We start from the raw sequence: 21,212 nt of genomic DNA, 5'->3' as shown, positions 1-21,212 counted from the left end.
TCAGACTCCTCACTGAAATGGGTGACATTCAGACACCTCACTGAAACGGGGATATTCAAACTTCTCACTGAAAGACGGAACATTCAGACTCCTCACTGAATCAGTGGACATTCGGACTCCTCACTGAAACGAGGGCTTTCAAACTCATCACTGAAACAGGGACTTTCAGACTCATCAGTGAAACGGGGACATTCAGACGCCTCAAAGAAACAGGGAGGTTCAAAGTCCTTATTGAAACGGGGGACGTTCAAACTCCTCACTGAAACGGGGGACCTTCAGATGCCTCACTGAAAGAGTGGACATTCAGACTCCACACGGAAAAGGGGGACGTTCAGGCTCCGCACTGAAAATGGGGGACGTTCAGACTCATTACTAAAACGGGGGACATTAAAGCTCATCACTGAAACAGGGACATTCAGACTCCTCACAGAAACAGGGAGGTTCAAAGTCCTCACTGAAACGGGGGACGTACAGACTCCTCACTGAAACGGGGGATGTTCAGACTCCTCACTGAAACGGGGGACAATCAAACTTCTCACTGAAACAGGGACATTCAGACTCCTCACTGAAACACGGACATTCAGACTCCTCACTGAAACGGGGGACGGTCAGACTCCTCACTGAAATGGGGGACAGTCAAACTTCTCACTGAAACAAGGTCGTTCAGACTCCTCAATGAAACACGGACGTTCAGACTCCTCACTGAAACGGGGGACGTTCAGACTCCTCACTGAAACGGGGGACGTTCAGACTCATCTCTGAAACGGGGGACGTTCAGACTCCTCTCTGAAACGGGGGACGTTCAGACTCCTCACTGAAATGGGGGACAGTCAAACTTCTCACTGAAACATGGACATTCAGACTCCTCAATGAAACACGGACGTTAAGTCTCCTCACTGAAACGGGGGACGTTCAGACTACTCGCTGGATAAGGGGACATTCAAACTCCTCACTGAAACACGAACGTTTAGACTCCTCACTGAAACGGGGGATGTTCAGAGACCTCACTGAAACAGGGGACGTTCAGACTCCTCACTGAAACGAGGGACAATCAAACTTCTCTCTGAAACAGGAACATTCAGTCTCCTCACTGAAATGGGGATATTCAAACTTCTCACTGACAGACGGAAAATTCAGATTCCTCATTGGAACAGGGAAATTCAGACTCCTCACTGAAACAGGGACATTCAGAATCCTCAGTGAAACGGGGGACATTCAGACTCCTCACTGAAACAGGGACATTCAGACTCCTCACTGAAACGGGGGACGTTCAGACTCCTCACTGAAACGGGGGACGTTCAGACTCCTCACTGAAACGGGGGACAGTCAAATTTCTCACTGAAACAGGTACATTCAGACTCCTCACTGAAACAGGGGCCATTCAGACTCCTCAATGAAACACGGACGTTCGGACTCCTCACTGAAACAGGGACATTCAGAATCCTCACTGAAACAGGGACATTCAGACTCCTCACTGAAACGAGGGACATTCAAAATCCTCACTGAATTGGGGAACAGTCAAACTTCTCACTAAAACACGGACATTCAGACTCCTCAATGATACACGGACGTTCAGACTCCTCGCTGAAACGGGGGACGTTCAGAGACCTCACTGAAACAGGGGACGTTCAGACTCCTCACTGAAACAGGGGACGTTCAGACTCCTCACTGAAATGGGTGACATTCAGACACCTCACTGAATCAGTGGACATTCGGACTCCTCACTGAAACGAGGGCTTTCAAACTCATCACTGAAACAGGGACTTTCAGACTCATCAGTGAAACGGGGACATTCAGACGCCTCAAAGAAACAGGGAGGTTCAAAGTCCTTATTGAAACGGGGGACGTTCAAACTCCTCACTGAAATGGGGGACCTTCAGATGCCTCACTGAAAGAGTGGACATTCAGACACCACACGGAAACGGGTGACGTTCAGGCTCCGCACTGAAAATGGGGGACGTTCAGACTCATTACTAAAACGGGGGACATTAAAGCTCATCACTGAAACAGGGACATTCAGACTCCTCACAGAAACAGGGAGGTTCAAAGTCCTCACTGAAACGGGGGACGTACAGACTCCTCACTGAAACGGGGGATGTTCAGACTCCTCACTGAAACGGGGGACAATCAAACTTCTCACTGAAACAGGGACATTCAGACTCCTCAGTGAAACACGGACATTCAGACTCCTCACTGAAACGGGGGACATTCAGACTCCTCACTGAAACGGGGGACGTTCAGACTCCTCTCTGAAACGGGGGACGTTCAGACTCCTCACTGAAATGGGGGACAGTCAAACTTCTCACTGAAACATGGACATTCAGACTCCTCAATGAAACACGGACGTTAAGTCTCCTCACTGAAACGGGGGACGTTCAGACTACTCGCTGGATAAGGGGACATTCAAACTCCTCACTGAAACACGAACGTTTAGACTCCTCACTGAAACGGGGGACGTTCAGAGACCTCACTGAAACAGGGGACGTTCAGACTCCTCACTGAAACGAGGGACGTTCAGAATCCTCACTGAAACAGGGATGCTCAAACTCCTCACTGAAATGGGGGACGTTCAGACTCATTACTAAAACGGGGGACATTAAAGCTCCTCGCTGAAACAGGGACATTCAGACACCTCACTGAAACCAGGAGGTTCAAAGTCCTCACTGAAACGGGGGACGTACAAACTCCTCACTGAAACGGGGGACGTTCAGACTCCTCACTGAAACGGGGGACAGTCAAATTTCTCACTGAAACAGGTACATTCAGACTCCTCACTGAAACAGGGGCCATTCAGACTCCTCAATGAAACACGGACGTTCAGACTCCTCACTGAAACAGGGACATTCAGAATCCTCACTGAAACAGGGACATTCAGACTCCTCACTGAAACGAGGGACATTCAAAATCCTCACTGAATTGGGGAACAGTCAAACTTCTCACTAAAACACGGACATTCAGACTCCTCAATGATACACGGACGTTCAGACTCCTCGCTGAAACGGGGGACGTTCAGAGACCTCACTGAAACAGGGGACGTTCAGACTCCTCACTGAAACAGGGGACGTTCAGACTCCTCACTGAAATGGGTGACATTCAGACACCTCACTGAAACGGGGATATTCAAACTTCTCACTGAAAGACGGAACATTCAGACTCCTCATTGGAACAGGGACATTCAGACTCCTCACTGAATCAGTGGACATTCGGACTCCTCACTGAAACGAGGGCTTTCAAACTCATCACTGAAACAGGGACTTTCAGACTCATCAGTGAAACGGGGACATTCAGACGCCTCAAAGAAACAGGGAGGTTCAAAGTCCTTATTGAAACGGGGGACGTTCAAACTCCTCACTGAAACGGGGGACCTTCAGATGCCTCACTGAAAGAGTGGACATTCAGACTCCACACGGAAACGGGTGACGTTCAGGCTCCGCACTGAAAATGGGGGACGTTCAGACTCATTACTAAAACGGGGGACATTAAAGCTCATCACTGAAACAGGGACATTCAGACTCCTCACAGAAACAGGGAGGTTCAAAGTCCTCACTGAAACGGGGGACGTACAGACTCCTCACTGAAACGGGGGATGTTCAGACTCCTCACTGAAACGGGGGACAATCAAACTTCTCACTGAAACAGGGACATTCAGACTCCTCAGTGAAACACGGACATTCAGACTCCTCACTGAAACGGGGGACATTCAGACTCCTCACTGAAACGGGGGACGTTCAGACTCCTCTCTGAAACGGGGGACGTTCAGACTCCTCACTGAAATGGGGGACAGTCAAACTTCTCACTGAAACATGGACATTCAGACTCCTCAATGAAACACGGACGTTAAGTCTCCTCACTGAAACGGGGGACGTTCAGACTACTCGCTGGAGAAGGGGACATTCAAACTCCTCACTGAAACACGAACGTTTAGACTCCTCACTGAAACGGGGGACGTTCAGAGACCTCACTGAAACAGGGGACGTTCAGACTCCTCACTGAAACGAGGGACGTTCAGAATCCTCACTGAAACAGGGATGCTCAAACTCCTCACTGAAATGGGGGACGTTCAGACTCATTACTAAAACGGGGGACATTAAAGCTCCTCACTGAAACAGGGACATTCAGACACCTCACTGAAACCAGGAGGTTCAAAGTCCTCACTGAAACGGGGGACGTACAAACTCCTCACTAAAACGGGGAACTTTCAGATGCCTCACTCAAACGGGGGACAATCAAACTTCTCACTGAATCAGGAACATTCAGTCCCCTCACTGAAACGGGGGAGATTCAGTCAACTCACTGAAACGAGGGACATTCAAACTCCTCACTGAAACAGGGGACATTCAAACTCCTCAACGAAACGGGACAATCAAATTCCTCACTGAAACAGGGGACGTTCAAACTCCTCACTGAAACAGGGGACATTCAAACTCCTCACTGAAAGAGGGGACGTTCAGACTCCTCACTGAAACAGGGACATTCAGAATCCTCACTGAAACAGGGATGATCAAACTCCTCACTGAAATGGGGGACGTTCAAACTCCTCACTGAAACAGGGGACAATCAAACTCCTCACTGAAACGAGAACTTTCAGTCTCTTCACTGAAACTGGGGACGTTCAAACTCCTCACTGAAACGGGGGACGTTCAAACTCCTCACTGAAACAGGGGACAATCAAACTCCTCAACGAAACGGGACAATCAAATTCCTCACTGAAACAGGGGACGTTCAAACTCCTCACTGAAACAGGGGACATTCAAACTCCTCACTGAAAGACGGAACATTCAGACTCCTCATTGAAACTGGGACATTCAGACTCCTCACTGAAACAGTGGACATTCAGACACCTCACTGAAATGGGGGCGATCAGAATCCTCAGTGAAATGGGGAACATTCAGACTCATCACTGAAACAGGGACATTCAGACTCCTCAGTGAAACACGGACATTCAGACTCCTCACTGAAACGGGGGGCGTTCAGACTACTCACTGAAACGGGGGACATTCAGACTCCTCACTGAAACGGGGGAAGTTCAGACTCCTCTCTGAAACGGGGGACATTCAGACTCCTCACTGAATGGGGGACAGTCAAACTTCTCACTGAAACAAGGACATTCAGACTCCTCAATGGATCAGGGGATGTTCAGACTCATCACTGTATCAGGGGACGTTCAAACTCCTCACTGAAACACGGACGTTAAGTCTCCTCACTGAAACGGGGGACGTTCAGACTACTCGCTGGATAAGGGGACATTCAAACTCCTCACTGAAACACGAACGTTTAGACTCCTTACTGAAACGGGGGATGTTCAGAGACCTCACTGAAACAGGGGATGTTCAGACTCCTCACTGAAACGAGGGACAATCAAACTTCTCTCTGAAACAGGAACATTCAGTCTCCTCACTGAAATGGGGATAGTCAAACTTCTCACTGACAGACGGAAAATTCAGACTCCTCATCGGAACAGGGATATTCAGACTCCTCACTGAAACAAGGGCTTTCAAACTCATCACTGAAACAGGGACATTCAGACTCATCAGTGAAACGGGGACATTCAGACGCCTCAAAGAAACAGGGAGGTTCAAAGTCCTCATTGAAACGGGGGCGATCAAACTCCTCACTGAAACGGGGGACGTTCAGACGCCTCACTGAAAGAGTGGACATTCAGACTCCTCACTGAAACGGGGGTCATTCAGACTCCTCAGTGAAACTGGGACATTCAGACTCCTCAATGAAACGGTGGAGATTCAGACTCGTCACTGAAACAGGGGACATTCAGTCTCCTCACTTAAAAGTAGAGGTTCAGACTCGTCACTGAAAAGGGGGGATGTTAAAACTCCTCACCGAAACGACATCAATCAGACTCCTCACTGAAACAGGGACATTCAGACACCTTACTGAAACAAGGAGGTTCAAAGTCCTCACTGAAACGGGGGACGTACAAACTCCTCACTAAAACGGGGAACTTTCAGATGCCTCACTCAAACGGGGGACAATCAAACTTCTCACTGAATCAGGAACATTCAGTCCCCTCACTGAAACGGGGGAGATTCAGTCAACTCACTGAAACGAGGGACATTCGAACTCCTCACTGAAACAGGGGACATTCAAACTCCTCAACGAAACGGGACAATCAAATTCCTCACTGAAACAGGGGACGTTCAAACTCCTCACTAAAACGGGACAATCAAACTCCTCACTGAAACAGGGGACGTTCAAACTCCTCACTGAAACAGGGGACATTCAAACTCCTCACTGAAAGAGGGGACGTTCAGACTCCTCACTGAAACAGGGACATTCAGAATCCTCACTGAAACAGGGATGATCAAACTCCTCACTGAAATGGGGGACGTTCAAACTCCTCACTGAAACAGGGGACAATCAAACTCCTCACTGAAACGAGGACTTTCAGTCTCTTCACTGAAACGGGGACGTTCAGACTCATCACTGAAACGGTGACATTCAGACACCTCACTAAAATGGGGGATATTCAAACTTCTCAATGAAACAGGGGACAAACAAACTCCTCACTGAAACGGCGGACAATGAAACATCTCACTGAAAGACGGAACATTCAGACTCCTCATTGAAACTGGGACATTCAGACTCCTCACTGAAACAGTGGACATTCAGACTCCTCACTGAAATGGGGGCGTTCAGTATCCTCAGTGAAACGGGGGACATTCAGACTCCTCATTGAAACAGGGACATTCAGACTCCTCACTGAAACAGGGACATTCAGACTCCTCAGTGAAACACGGACATTCAGACTCCTCACTGAAACGGGGGACATTCAGACTCCTCACTGAAACGGGGGACGTTCAGACTCCTCTCGGAAACGGGGGACGTTCAGACTCCTCACTGAAATGGGGGACAGTCAAACTTCTCACTGAAACAAGGTCGTTCAGACTCCTCAATGAAACACGGACGTTCAGACTCCTCACTGAAACGGGGGACGTTCAGACTCCTCACTGAAACGGGGGACGTTCAGACTCATCTCTGAAACGGGGGACGTTCAGACTCCTCTCTGAAACGGGGGACGTTCAGACTCCTCACTGAAATGGGGGACAGTCAAACTTCTCACTGAAACATGGACATTCAGACTCCTCAATGAAACACGGACGTTAAGTCTCCTCACTGAAACGGGGGACGTTCAGACTACTCGCTGGATAAGGGGACATTCAAACTCCTCACTGAAACACGAACGTTTAGACTCCTCACTGAAACGGGGGATTTTCAGAGACCTCACTGAAACAGGGGACGTTCAGACTCCTCACTGAAACGAGGGACAATCAAACTTCTCTCTGAAACAGGAACATTCAGTCTCCTCACTGAAATGGGGATATTCAAACTTCTCACTGACAGACGGAAAATTCAGATTCCTCATTGGAACAGGGAAATTCAGACTCCTCACTGAAACAGGGACATTCAGAATCCTCAGTGAAACGGGGGACATTCAGACTCCTCACTGAAACAGGGACATTCAGACTCCTCACTGAAACGGGGGACGTTCAGACTCCTCACTGAAACGGGGGACGTTCAGACTCCTCACTGAAACGGGGGACAGTCAAATTTCTCACTGAAACAGGTACATTCAGACTCCTCACTGAAACAGGGGCCATTCAGACTCCTCAATGAAACACGGACGTTCAGACTCCTCACTGAAACAGGGACATTCAGAATCCTCACTGAAACAGGGACATTCAGACTCCTCACTGAAACGAGGGACATTCAAAATCCTCACTGAAACAGGGGACATTCAAACTCCTCACTGAATTGGGGAACAGTCAAACTTCTCACTAAAACACGGACATTCAGACTCCTCAATGATACACGGACGTTCAGACTCCTCGCTGAAACGGGGGACGTTCAGAGACCTCACTGAAACAGGGGACGTTCAGACTCCTCACTGAAACAGGGGACGTTCAGACTCCTCACTGAAATGGGTGACATTCAGACACCTCACTGAAACGGGGATATTCAAACTTCTCACTGAAAGACGGAACATTCAGACTCCTCATTGGAACAGGGACATTCAGACTCCTCACTGAATCAGTGGACATTCGGACTCCTCACTGAAACGAGGGCTTTCAAACTCATCACTGAAACAGGGACTTTCAGACTCATAAGTGAAACGGGGACATTCAGACGCCTCAAAGAAACAGGGAGGTTCAAAGTCCTTATTGAAACGGGGGACGTTCAAACTCCTCACTGAAACGGGGGACCTTCAGATGCCTCACTGAAAGAGTGGACATTCAGACTCCACACGGAAAAGGGGGACGTTCAGGCTCCGCACTGAAAATGGGGGACGTTCAGACTCATTACTAAAACGGGGGACATTAAAGCTCATCACTGAAACAGGGACATTCAGACTCCTCACAGAAACAGGGAGGTTCAAAGTCCTCACTGAAACGGGGGACGTACAGACTCCTCACTGAAACGGGGGATGTTCAGACTCCTCAATGAAACGGGGGACAATCAAACTTCTCACTGAAACAGGGACATTCAGACTCCTCAGTGAAACACGGACATTCAGACTCCTCACTGAAACGGGGGACATTCAGACTCCTCACTGAAACGGGGGACGTTCAGACTCCTCTCTGAAACGGGGGACGTTCAGACTCCTCACTGAAATGGGGGACAGTCAAACTTCTCACTGAAACATGGACATTCAGACTCCTCAATGAAACACGGACGTTAAGTCTCCTCACTGAAACGGGGGACGTTCAGACTACTCGCTGGATAAGGGGACATTCAAACTCCTCACTGAAACACGAACGTTTAGACTCCTCACTGAAACGGGGGACGTTCAGAGACCTCACTGAAACAGGGGACGTTCAGACTCCTCACTGAAACGAGGGACAATCAAACTTCTCTCTGAAACAGGAACATTCAGTCTCCTCACTGAAATGGGGATATTCAAACTTCTCACTGACAGACGGAAAATTCAGATTCCTCATTGGAACAGGGAAATTCAGACTCCTCACTGAAACAGGGACATTCAGAATCCTCAGTGAAACGGGGGACATTCAGACTCCTCACTGAAACAGGGACATTCAGACTCCTCACTGAAACGGGGGACGTTCAGACTCCTCACTGAAACGGGGGACGTTCAGACTCCTCACTGAAACGGGGGACGTTCAGACTCCTCACTGAAACGGGGGACAGTCAAATTTCTCACTGAAACAGGTACATTCAGACTCCTCACTGAAACAGGGGCCATTCAGACTCCTCAATGAAACACGGACGTTCAGACTCCTCACTGAAACAGGGACATTCAGAATCCTCACTGAAACAGGGACATTCAGACTCCTCACTGCAACGAGGGACATTCAAAATCCTCACTGAAACAGGGGACATTCAAACTCCTCACTGAATTGGGGAACAGTCAAACTTCTCACTAAAACACGGACATTCAGACTCCTCAATGATACACGGACGTTCAGACTCCTCGCTGAAACGGGGGACGTTCAGAGACCTCACTGAAACAGGGGACGTTCAGACTCCTCACTGAAACAGGGGACGTTCAGACTCCTCACTGAAATGGGTGACATTCAGACACCTCACTGAAACGGGGATATTCAAACTTCTCACTGAAAGACGGAACATTCAGACTCCTCATTGGAACAGGGACATTCAGACTCCTCACTGAATCAGTGGACATTCGGACTCCTCACTGAAACGAGGGCTTTCAAACTCATCACTGAAACAGGGACTTTCAGACTCATCAGTGAAACGGGGACATTAAAGCTCATCACTGAAACAGGGACATTCAGACTCCTCACAGAAACAGGGAGGTTCAAAGTCCTCACTGAAACGGGGGACGTACAGACTCCTCACTGAAACGGGGGATGTTCAGACTCCTCACTGAAACGGGGGACAATCAAACTTCTCACTGAAACAGGGACATTCAGACTCCTCAGTGAAACACGGACATTCAGACTCCTCACTGAAACGGGGGACATTCAGACTCCTCACTGAAACGGGGGACGTTCAGACTCCTCTCTGAAACGGGGGACGTTCAGACTCCTCACTGAAATGGGGGACAGTCAAACTTCTCACTGAAACATGGACATTCAGACTCCTCAATGAAACACGGACGTTAAGTCTCCTCACTGAAACGGGGGACGTTCAGACTACTCGCTGGATAAGGGGACATTCAAACTCCTCACTGAAACACGAACGTTTAGACTCCTCACTGAAACGGGGGACGTTCAGAGACCTCACTGAAACAGGGGACGTTCAGACTCCTCACTGAAACGAGGGACAATCAAACTTCTCTCTGAAACAGGAACATTCAGTCTCCTCACTGAAATGGGGATATTCAAACTTCTCACTGACAGACGGAAAATTCAGATTCCTCATTGGAACAGGGAAATTCAGACTCCTCACTGAAACAGGGACATTCAGAATCCTCAGTGAAACGGGGGACATTCAGACTCCTCACTGAAACAGGGACATTCCGACTCCTCACTGAAACGGGGGACGTTCAGACTCCTCACTGAAACGGGGGACAGTCAAATTTCTCACTGAAACAGGGACATTCAGACTCCTCACTGAAACAGGGGACATTCAGACTCCTCAATGAAACACGGACGTTCAGACTCCTCACTGAAACAGGGACATTCAGAATCCTCACTGAAACAGGGACATTCAGAATCCTCACTGAAACGAGGGACATTCAAAATCCTCACTGAAACAGGGGACATTCAAACTCCTCACTGAATTGGGGAACAGTCAAACTTCTCACTAAAACACGGACATTCAGACTCCTCAATGAAACACGGACGTTCAGACTCCTCGCTGAAACGGGGGACGTTCAGAGACCTCACTGAAACAGGGGACGTTCAGACTCCTCACTGAAACAGGGGACGTTCAGACTCCTCACTGAAATGGGTGACATTCAGACACCTCACTGAAACGGGGATATTCAAACTTCTCACTGAAAGACGGAACATTCAGACTCCTCATTGGAACAGGGACATTCAGACTCCTCACTGAATCAGTGGACATTCGGACTCCTCACTGAAACGAGGGCTTTCAAACTCATCACTGAAACAGGGACTTTCAGACTCATCAGTGAAACGGGGACATTCAGACGCCTCAAAGAAACAGGGAGGTTCAAAGTCATTATTGAAACGGGGGACGTTCAAACTCCTCACTGAAACGGGGGACCTTCAGATGCCTCACTGAAAGAGTGGACTTTCAGACTCCACACGGAAACGGGTGACGTTCAGGCTCCGCACTGAAAATGGGGGACGTTCAGACTCATTACTAAAACGGGGGACATTAAAGCTCCTCACTGAAACAGGGACATTCAGACTCCTCACAGAAACAGGGAGGTTCAAAGTCCTCACTGAAACGGGGGACGTACAGACTCCTCACTGAAATGGGGGACGTTCAGACACCTCACTCAAACGGGGGACAGTCAAACATCGCACTGAAACAGGAACATTCAGTCCCCTCACTGAAACGGAGCAGATTCAGACACCTCACTGAAACGAGGGACATTCAAACTCCTCACTGAAACGAGGGACATTGAAACTCCTCACTGAAACAGGGGACATTCAAACTCCTCACTGAAATAGGGGACGTTCAGACTCCTCACTGAAACAGGGACATTCAGAATCCTCACTGAAACAGGGACATTCAGAATCCTCACCGAAACGAGGGACATTCAAACTCCTCACTGAAACGAGGGACATTCAAACTCCTCACTGAAACAGGGGACATTCAAACTCCTCACTGAAATGAGGGACATTCAAACTCCTCACTGAAACCGGGGACATTCAAACTCCTCACTGAAATAGGGGACATTCAGACTCCTCACTGAAACAGGGACATTCAAACTCCTCACTGAAACAGGGGACATTCAAACTCCTCACTGAAATGGGGGACAGTCAAACTTCTCACTAAAACATGGACATTCAGACTCCTCAATGAAACACGGACGTTAAGACTCCTCACTGAAACGGGGGTCGTTCAGACGCCTCACTGAAACGGGCTTCGTTCAGACGCCTCACTGAAAGAGTGGACATTCAGACTCCTCACTGAAACGGAAGACTTTCAAACTCCACACTAAAACGGGGACATTCAGACTCCTCAATGAACCGGTGGAGATTCAGACTCGTCACTGAAACAAGGGCATTCAAGGTCTTCACTGAAACGCACGTCGTTCAGAAACTTCAGTGAAATGGGGACATTCAAACTCCTCAATGAAACAGGGGACATTCAGACTCCTCACGGAAACGGGGGACGTTCAGACGCCTCACTCAAATGGGGGACAATCAAACTTCTCACAGAAACAGGAACATTCAGACACCTCACTGAAACAGGGATGTTCAAACTCCTCACTGAAACGGGGGACGTTCAAACTCCTCACTGAAACAGGGGACAATCACACTCCTCACAGAAACGAGGACTTTCAGTCTCCTCACTGAAACTGGGGACGTTCAAACTCCTCACTGAAACAGGGGACAATCAATCGCCTCACAGACACAGGTTGACATTCAGACTCCTCACTGAAACGGGGGACATTCAGACTCCTCACTGAAACGAGGGACATTCAGACTCCTCACTGAAACGGGGACATTCAGACACCTCACTGAAACTTGGGAGATTCAAACACATCACTGAAACCAAGTACATTCAGTCTCCTGACTGAAACAGAAACCTTCAGACGCCTCACTGAAACAGCGACGTTCAAACTCCTCACTGAAACAAGGGACATTCAAACTCCTCTCTGAAACGGGGAACATTCAGACACCTCACTGAAATGGGGGACATTCAGACTCCTCAGTGAAACGGGGGACATTCAAACTTCTCACTGCAAGAGGGATGTTCAGACACCTCACTGAAAGAGGGGACGTTCCGACTCCTCACTGAAACAGGGACATTCAGACTCCTCACTGAAACAGGGACATTCAGACTCCTCACTGAAACGGTGGAGATTCAGACTCGTCACTGCAACGAGGGCATTCAAAGTCTTCACTGAAACTTGGGTCGTTCAGAAACCTAAGTGAAACGGGGAAATTCAGACTCCTCACTGAAGCAGGCACGTTCAAACTGCTCACTGAAACGGGGACGTTCAGACTCCTCACTGGATCAGGGGACGTTCAAACTCCTCACTGAAACACGGACGTTCAGACTCCTCACTGAAACGGAGAACGTTCAGACTCCTGACTGAAACGGGGGATATTCAGACTCCTCACTGAAACGGGGGACATTCAGACTCCTGACTGAAACGGGGGACGTTCAAACTCCTCTCTGAAACGGGGGACGTTCGGACTCCTCACTGAAATGGGGGACAATCAAACTTCTCACTGAAACACGGACATTCAGACTCCCCAATGAAACACGGATGTTAAGACTCCTCACTGAAACGGGGGACATTCAGACTACTCGCTGGATAAGGGGACATTCAAACTCCTCACTGAAACACAAACGTTTAGACTCCTCACTGAAACGGGGGACGTTCAGAGACCTCACTGAAACAGGGGACGTTCAGACTCCTCACTGAAACGGGGGACAATCAAACTTCTCTCTGAAACAGGAACATTCAGTCTCCTCATTGAAATGGGGATATTCAAACTTCTCACTGACAGACGGAAAATTCAGACTCCTCATTGGAACAGGGATATTCAGACTCCTCACTGAAGCAGTGGACATTCAGACTCCTCCCTGAAACCAGGGCTTTCAAACTCATCACTGAAACAGGGACATTCAGACTCCTCACTGAAACAGGGGACATTCAAACTCCTCACTGAAATGAGGGACATTCAAACTCCTCACTGAAACAGGGGACAATCAATCGCCTCACAGACACAGGTTGACATTCAGACTCCTCACTGAAACGGGGGACATTCAGAATCCTCACTGAAACGGGGGATATTCAGACTCCTCACTGAAACGGGGGACATTCAGACTCCTGACTGAAACGGGGGACGTTCAAACTCCTCTCTGAAACGGGGGATATTCAGACTCCTCACTGAAACGGGGGACATTCAGACTCCTGACTGAAACGGGGGACGTTCAAACTCCTCTCTGAAACGGGGGACGTTCGGACTCCTCACTGAAATGGGGGACAATCAAACTTCTCACTGAAACACGGACATTCAGACTCCCCAATGAAACACGGATGTTAAGACTCCTCACTGAAACGGGGGACATTCAGACTACTCGCTGGATAAGGGGACATTCAAACTCCTCACTGAAACACGAACGTTTAGACTCCTCACTGAAACGGGGGACGTTCAGAGACCTCACTGAAACAGGGGACGTTCAGACTCCTCACTGAAACGGGGGACAATCAAACTTCTCTCTGAAACAGGAACATTCAGTCTCCTCATTGAAATGGGGATATTCAAACTTCTCACTGACAGACGGAAAATTCAGACTCCTCATTGGAACAGGGATATTCAGACTCCTCACTGAAGCAGTGGACATTCAGACTCCTCCCTGAAACCAGGGCTTTCAAACTCATCACTGAAACGGGGGACGTTCAAACTCCTCACTGAAACAGGGGACAATCACACTCCTCACAGAAACGAGGACTTTCAGTCTCCTCACTGAAACTGGGGACGTTCAAACTCCTCACTGAAACAGGGGACAATCAATCGCCTCACTGAAACAGGGGACAATCAATCGCCTCACAGACACAGGTTGACATTCAGACTCCTCACTGAAACGGGGGACATTCAGACTCCTCACTGAAACGAGGGACATTCAGACTCCTCACTGAAACGGGGACATTCAGACACCTCACTGAACCTTGGGAGATTCAAACACATCACTGAAACCAAGTACATTCAGTCTCCTGACTGAAACAGAAACCTTCAGACGCCTCACTGAAACAGCGACGTTCAAACTCCTCACTGAAACAAGGGACATTCAAACTCCTCTCTGAAACGGGGAACATTCAGACACCTCACTGAAATGGGGGACATTCAGACTCCTCAGTGAAACGGGGGACATTCAAACTTCTCACTGCAAGAGGGATGTTCAGACACCTCACTGAAAGAGGGGACGTTCCGACTCCTCACTGAAACAGGGACATTCAGACTCCTCACTGAAACAGGGACATTCAGACTCCTCACTGAAACGGTGGAGATTCAGACTCGTCACTGCAACGAGGGCATTCAAAGTCTTCACTGAAACTTGGGTCGTTCAGAAACCTAAGTGAAACGGGGAAATTCAGACTCCTCACTGAAGCAGACACGTTCAAACTGCTCACTGAAACGGGGACGTTCAGACTCCTCACTGGATCAGGGGACGTTCAAACTCCTCACTGAAACACGGACGTTCAGACTCCTCACTGAAACGGAGAACGTTCAGACTCATCACTGAAACGGGGGATATTCAGACTCCTCACTGAAACGGGGGACATTCAGACTCCTGACTGAAACGGGGGACGTTCAAACTCCTCTCTGAAATGGGGGACGTTCGGACTCCTCACTGAAATGGGGGACAATCAAACTTCTCACTGAAACACGGACATTCAGACTCCCCAATGAAACACGGATGTTAAGACTCCTCACTGAAACGGAGGACGTTCAGACTACTCGCTGGATAAGGGGACATTCAAACTCCTCACTGAAACACGAACGTTTAGACTCCTCACTGAAACGGGGGACGTTCAGAGACCTCACTGAAACAGGGGACGTTCAGACTCCTCACTGAAACGGGGGACAATCAAACTTCTCTCTGAAACAGGAACATTCAGTCTCCTCATTGAAATGGGGATATTCAAACTTCTCACTGACAGACGGAAAATTCAGACTCCTCATTGGAACAGGGATATTCAGACTCCTCACTGAAGCAGTGGACATTCAGACTCCTCCCGGAAACCAGGGCTTTCAAACTCATCACTGAAACAGGGACATTCAGACTCATGAGTGAAACGGGGACATTCAGACGCCTCAAAGAAACAGGGAGGTTCAAAGTCCTCATTGAAACGGGGGACGTTCAAACTCCTCACTGAAACGGGGGACGTTCAGACGCCTCACTGAAACAGTGGACATTCAGACTCCTCACTGAAATGGGGGACATTCAGACTCCTCAGTGAAACGGGGACATTCAGACTCCTCAGTGAAACGGGGACATTCAGACTCCTCACTGAAACGGGGGACGTTCAGACTCCTCACTGAAACGGTGGACAGTCAAACTTCTCACTGAAACAGGGACATTCAGACTCCTCACTGAAACGGGGGACGTTCAGACTCCTCACTGAAACGGGGGACATTGAGACTCCTCACTGAAACGGTGGACAGTCAAACTTCTCACTGAAAAAGGGACGTTCAGACTCCTCACTGAAACGGGGGACATACAAACTCCTCACTGAAACAGGGACGTTCAGACTCCTCACTGAAACGGGGGACGTTCAGACTCCTCACTGAAACAGGGGACATTCAGACTTCTCACTGAAACAGGGGACTTTCAGACTCCTCACTGAAACGGGGGATGTTCAGACTCCTCACTGAAACGGGGGACAATCAAACTTCTCTCTGAAACAGGAACATTCAGTCTCCTCACTGAAATGGGTGACATTCAGACACCTCACTGAAATGGGGATATTCAAACTTCTCACTGACAGACGGAAAATTCAGACTCCTCATTGGAACAGGGATATTCAGACTCCTCACTGAAACAGTGGACATTCAGACTCCTCCCTGAAACCAGGGCTTTCAAACTCATCACTGAAACAGGGACATTCAGACTCATCAGTGAAACGGGGACATTCAGACGCCTCAAAGAAACAGGGAGGTTCAAAGTCCTCATTGAAACGGGGTACGTTCAAACTCCTCACTGAAACGGGGGACGTTCAGACGCCTCACTGAAAGAGTGGACATTCAGACTCCTCAGTGAAATGGGGACATTTAGACTCCTCAATGAAACGGTGGAGATTCAGACTCGTCACTGAAACAGGGGACATTCAGACTCCTCACTGAAGCAGGGGACATTCAGTCTCCTCACTTAAACATAGAGGTTCAGACTTGTCACTGAAAAGGGGGATGTTAAAACTCCTCACCGAAACGACATCAATCAGACTCCTCACTGAAACAAGGGACATTCAGACTCCACACGGAAACGGGTGACGATCAGGCTCCGCACTGAAAATGGGGGACGATCAGACTCATTACTAAAATGGGGGACATTAAAGATCCTCACTGAAACAGGGACATTCAGACTCCTCACAGAAACAGGGAGGTTCAAAGTCCTCACTGAAACGGGGGACGTACAGACTCCTCACTGAAATGAGGGACATTCAAACTCCTCACTGAAACAGGGGACATTCAAACTCCTCACTGAAACGGGACAATCAAATTCCTCACTGAAACAGGGGACGTTCAAACTCCTCACTGAAACGGGACAATCAAACTCCTCACTGAAACAGGGGATGTTCAAACTCCTCACTGAAACAGGGGACATTCAGACTCCTCACTGAAACAGGGACATTCAGAATCCTCACTGAAACAGGGATGTTCACTGAAACGGGGATATTCAAACCCCTCACTGAAATGGATGTCATTCAGACACCTCACTGCAATGGGGGATATTCAAACTTCTCAATGAAACAGGGGACAGTCAAACACCTCACTGAAACGGTGGACAATCAAACATCTCACTGAAAGACGGAACATTCAGACTCCTCATTGAAACTGGGACATTCGGACTCCTCACTGAAAATGTGGACATTCGGACTCCTCAGTGAAACAGGAACATTCAGTCTCCTCACTGAAATGGGTGACATTCAGACACTTCAGTGAAACGGGGACGTTCAGACTCCTCACTGAAACGGGGGACGTTCAGACTCCTCACTGAAACGGGGGACGTTCAGACTCCTCACTGAAACGGGGGACGTTCAGACTCCTCACTGAAACGGGGGACAGTCAAACTTCTCACTGAAAAAGGGACATTCAGACTCCTCACTGAAACGTGGGACATTCAGACTCCTCACTGAAACGTGGGACGTTCAGACTCCTCACTGAAACGGGGGACGTTCAGACTCCTCACTGAAACGGGGGACGTTCAGACTCCTCACTGAAACGGGGGACGTTCAGACTCCTCACTGAAACATGGATGTTCAGACTCCTCACTGAAAGAGGGGATGTTCCGACTCCTCACTGAAACAGGGACATTCAGACTCCTCACTGAAACAGGGACATTCAGACTCCTCACTGAAACAGGGACATTCAGACTACTCACTGAAACAGGGACATTCAGACTCCTCACTGAAAAAGGGACATTCTGACTCCTCACTGAAACAGGGACATTCTGACTCCTCACTGAAACGGTGGAGATTCAGACTGGTCACTGACAAGGGGGGATGTTAAAACTCCTCACCGAAACGACATCAATCAGACTCCTCACTGAAACAAGAGACATTCAGACTCCTCAGGGAAACGGGTGACGTTCAGGCTCCGCACTGAAACTGCGGGACGTTCAGACTCGTTACTAAAACGGGGGACGTTAAAGCTCCTCACTGAAAATGGGACATTCAGACTCCTCACAGAAACAGGGAGGTTCAAAGTCCTCACTGAAACGGGGGACGTTCAAACTCCTCACTGAAACGGGGAACGTTCAGACGCCTCACTCAAACGGGGGACAATCAAACTTCTCAGTGAATCAGGAACATTCAGTCCCCTCACTGAAATGGGGGAGATTCAGTCACATCACTGAAACGTGGGACATTCAGACTCCTCACTGAAACGTGGGACGTTCAGACTCCTCACTGAAACGGGGGACGTTCAGACTCCTCACTGAAACAGGGACGTACAGACTCCTCACTGAAACGGGGGACGTTCAGACACCTCACTCAAACGGGGGACAATCAAACTTCTCACTGAATCAGGAACATTCAGTCCCCTCACTGAAACGGGGGACATTCAAACTCCTCTCTGAAACAGGGGACATTCAAACTCCTCAACGAAACGGGACAATCAAACTCCTCACTGAAACAGGGGACGTTTAAACTCCTCACTGAAACACGGGACGTTCAAACTCCTCACGGAAACAGGGGACATTCAAACTCCTCACTGAAAGAGGGGACGTTCAGACTCCTCACTGAAACAGGGACATTCAGAATCCTCACTGAAACAGGGATGTTCACTGAAACGGGGATATTCAAACTTCTCACTGAAATGGGTGTCATTCAGACACCTCACTGAAATGGGGGATATTCAAACTTCTCAAGGAAACAGGGGACAGTCAAACTCCTCACTGAAATGGTGGACAATCAAACATCTCACTGAAAGACGGAACATTCAGATTCCTCATTGAAACTGGGACATTCAGACTCCTCACTGAAACGGGGACGTTCAGAATCCTCACTGAAACGGGGAACGTTCAGACTCCTCACTGAAACAGGGACATTCAGACTCCTCACTGAAACGGGGGACAGTCAAACTTCTCACTGAAACAGGGACAGTCGAACTTCTCACTGAAACAGGGACATTCAGACTCCTCACTGAAACGGTGGACAATCAAACATCTCACTGAAAGACGGAACATTCAGAATCCTCATTGAAACTGGGACATTCAGACTCCTCACTGAAACGTGGGACGTTCAGACTCCTCACTGAAACGTGGGACGTTCAGACTCCTCACTGAAACGGGGGACGTTCAGACTCCTCACTGAAACGGGGGACGTTCAGACTCCTCACTGAAACAGGGATGTTCAGACACCTCACTGAAATAGGGGACGTTCCGACTCCTCACTGAAACAGGGACATTAAGACTCCTCACTGAAACAGGGACATTCAGACTCCTCACTGAAAAAGGGACATTCTGACTCCTCACTGAAACAGGGACATTCTGACTCCTCACTGAAACGGTGGAGATTCAGACTCGTCACTGAAAAGGGGGGATGTTAAAACTCCTCACCGAAACGACATCAATCAGACTCCTCACTGAAACAAGAGACATTCAGACTCCTCAGGGAAACGGGTGACGTTCAGGCTCCGCACTGAAACTGCGGGATGTTCAGACTCGTTACTAAAACGGGGGACGTTAAAGCTCCTCACTGAAAATGGGACATTCAGACTCCTCAAAGAAACAGGGAGGTTCAAAGTCCTCACTGAAACGGGGGACGTTCAAACTCCTCACTGAAACGGGGAACGTTCAGACGCCTCACTCAAACGGGGGACAATCAAACTTCTCACTGAATCAGGAACAATCAGTCCCCTCACTGAAACGGGGGACATTCAAACTCCTCACTGAAACAGGGGACATTCAAACTCCTCAACGAAACGGGACAATCAAATTCCTCACTGAAACAGGGGACGTTCAAACTCCTCACTGAAACAGGGGACATTCAAACTCCTCACTGAAAGAGGGGACGTTCAGACCCCACTCACTGAAACAGGGACATTCAGAATCCTCACTGAAACAGGGATGTTCACTGAAACGGGGATATTCAAACTTCTCACTAAAATGGGTATCATTCAGACACCTCACTGAAATGGGGGATATTCAAACTTCTCAATGAAACAGGGGACAGTCAAACTCCTCACTGAAACGGTGGACAATCAAACATCTCACTGAAAGACGGAACATTCAGACTCCTCACAGAAACACGGACGTTCAGACTCCTCACTGAAACAGGGGACGTTCAGACTCCTCACTGAAACGGGGGATGTTCAGACTCCTCACTGAAACGGGGGACAGTCAAACTTCTCACTGAAACAGGGACAGTCAAACTCCTCACAGAAACACGGACGTTCAGACTCCTCACTGAAACAGGGACGGTCAGACTCCTCACTGAAACAGGGGACGTTCAGACTCCTCACTGAAACAGGGGACGTTCAGACTCCTCACTGAAACGGGGGATGTTCAGACTACTCACTAAAACGGGGGACAATCAAACTTCTCTCTGAAACAGGAACATTCAGACACCTCACTGAAACGGGGATATTCAGACTCCTCACTGAAATGGGGGACATTCAGACTCCTCACTGAAACAGGGACATTCAGACTCCTCACTGAAACGGGGGACGTTCAGACTCCTCACTGAAACGGTGGACAGTCAAACTTCTCACTGAAACAGGGACATTCAGACTCCTCACTGAAACGGGGGACGTTCAGACTCCTCACTGAAACGGGGGACGTTGAGACTCCTCACTGAAACGGTGGACAGTCAAACTTCTCACTGAAACAGGGACAGTCAAACTTCTCACTGAAACAGGGACGTTCAGACTCCTCACAGAAACACGGACGATTAG

Source organism: Hypanus sabinus, chromosome 4, assembly GCF_030144855.1.
Source record: "Hypanus sabinus isolate sHypSab1 chromosome 4, sHypSab1.hap1, whole genome shotgun sequence".
Lineage (NCBI taxonomy): Eukaryota > Metazoa > Chordata > Chondrichthyes > Myliobatiformes > Dasyatidae > Hypanus > Hypanus sabinus.
Note: the sequence above shows the minus strand (reverse complement) of the source record.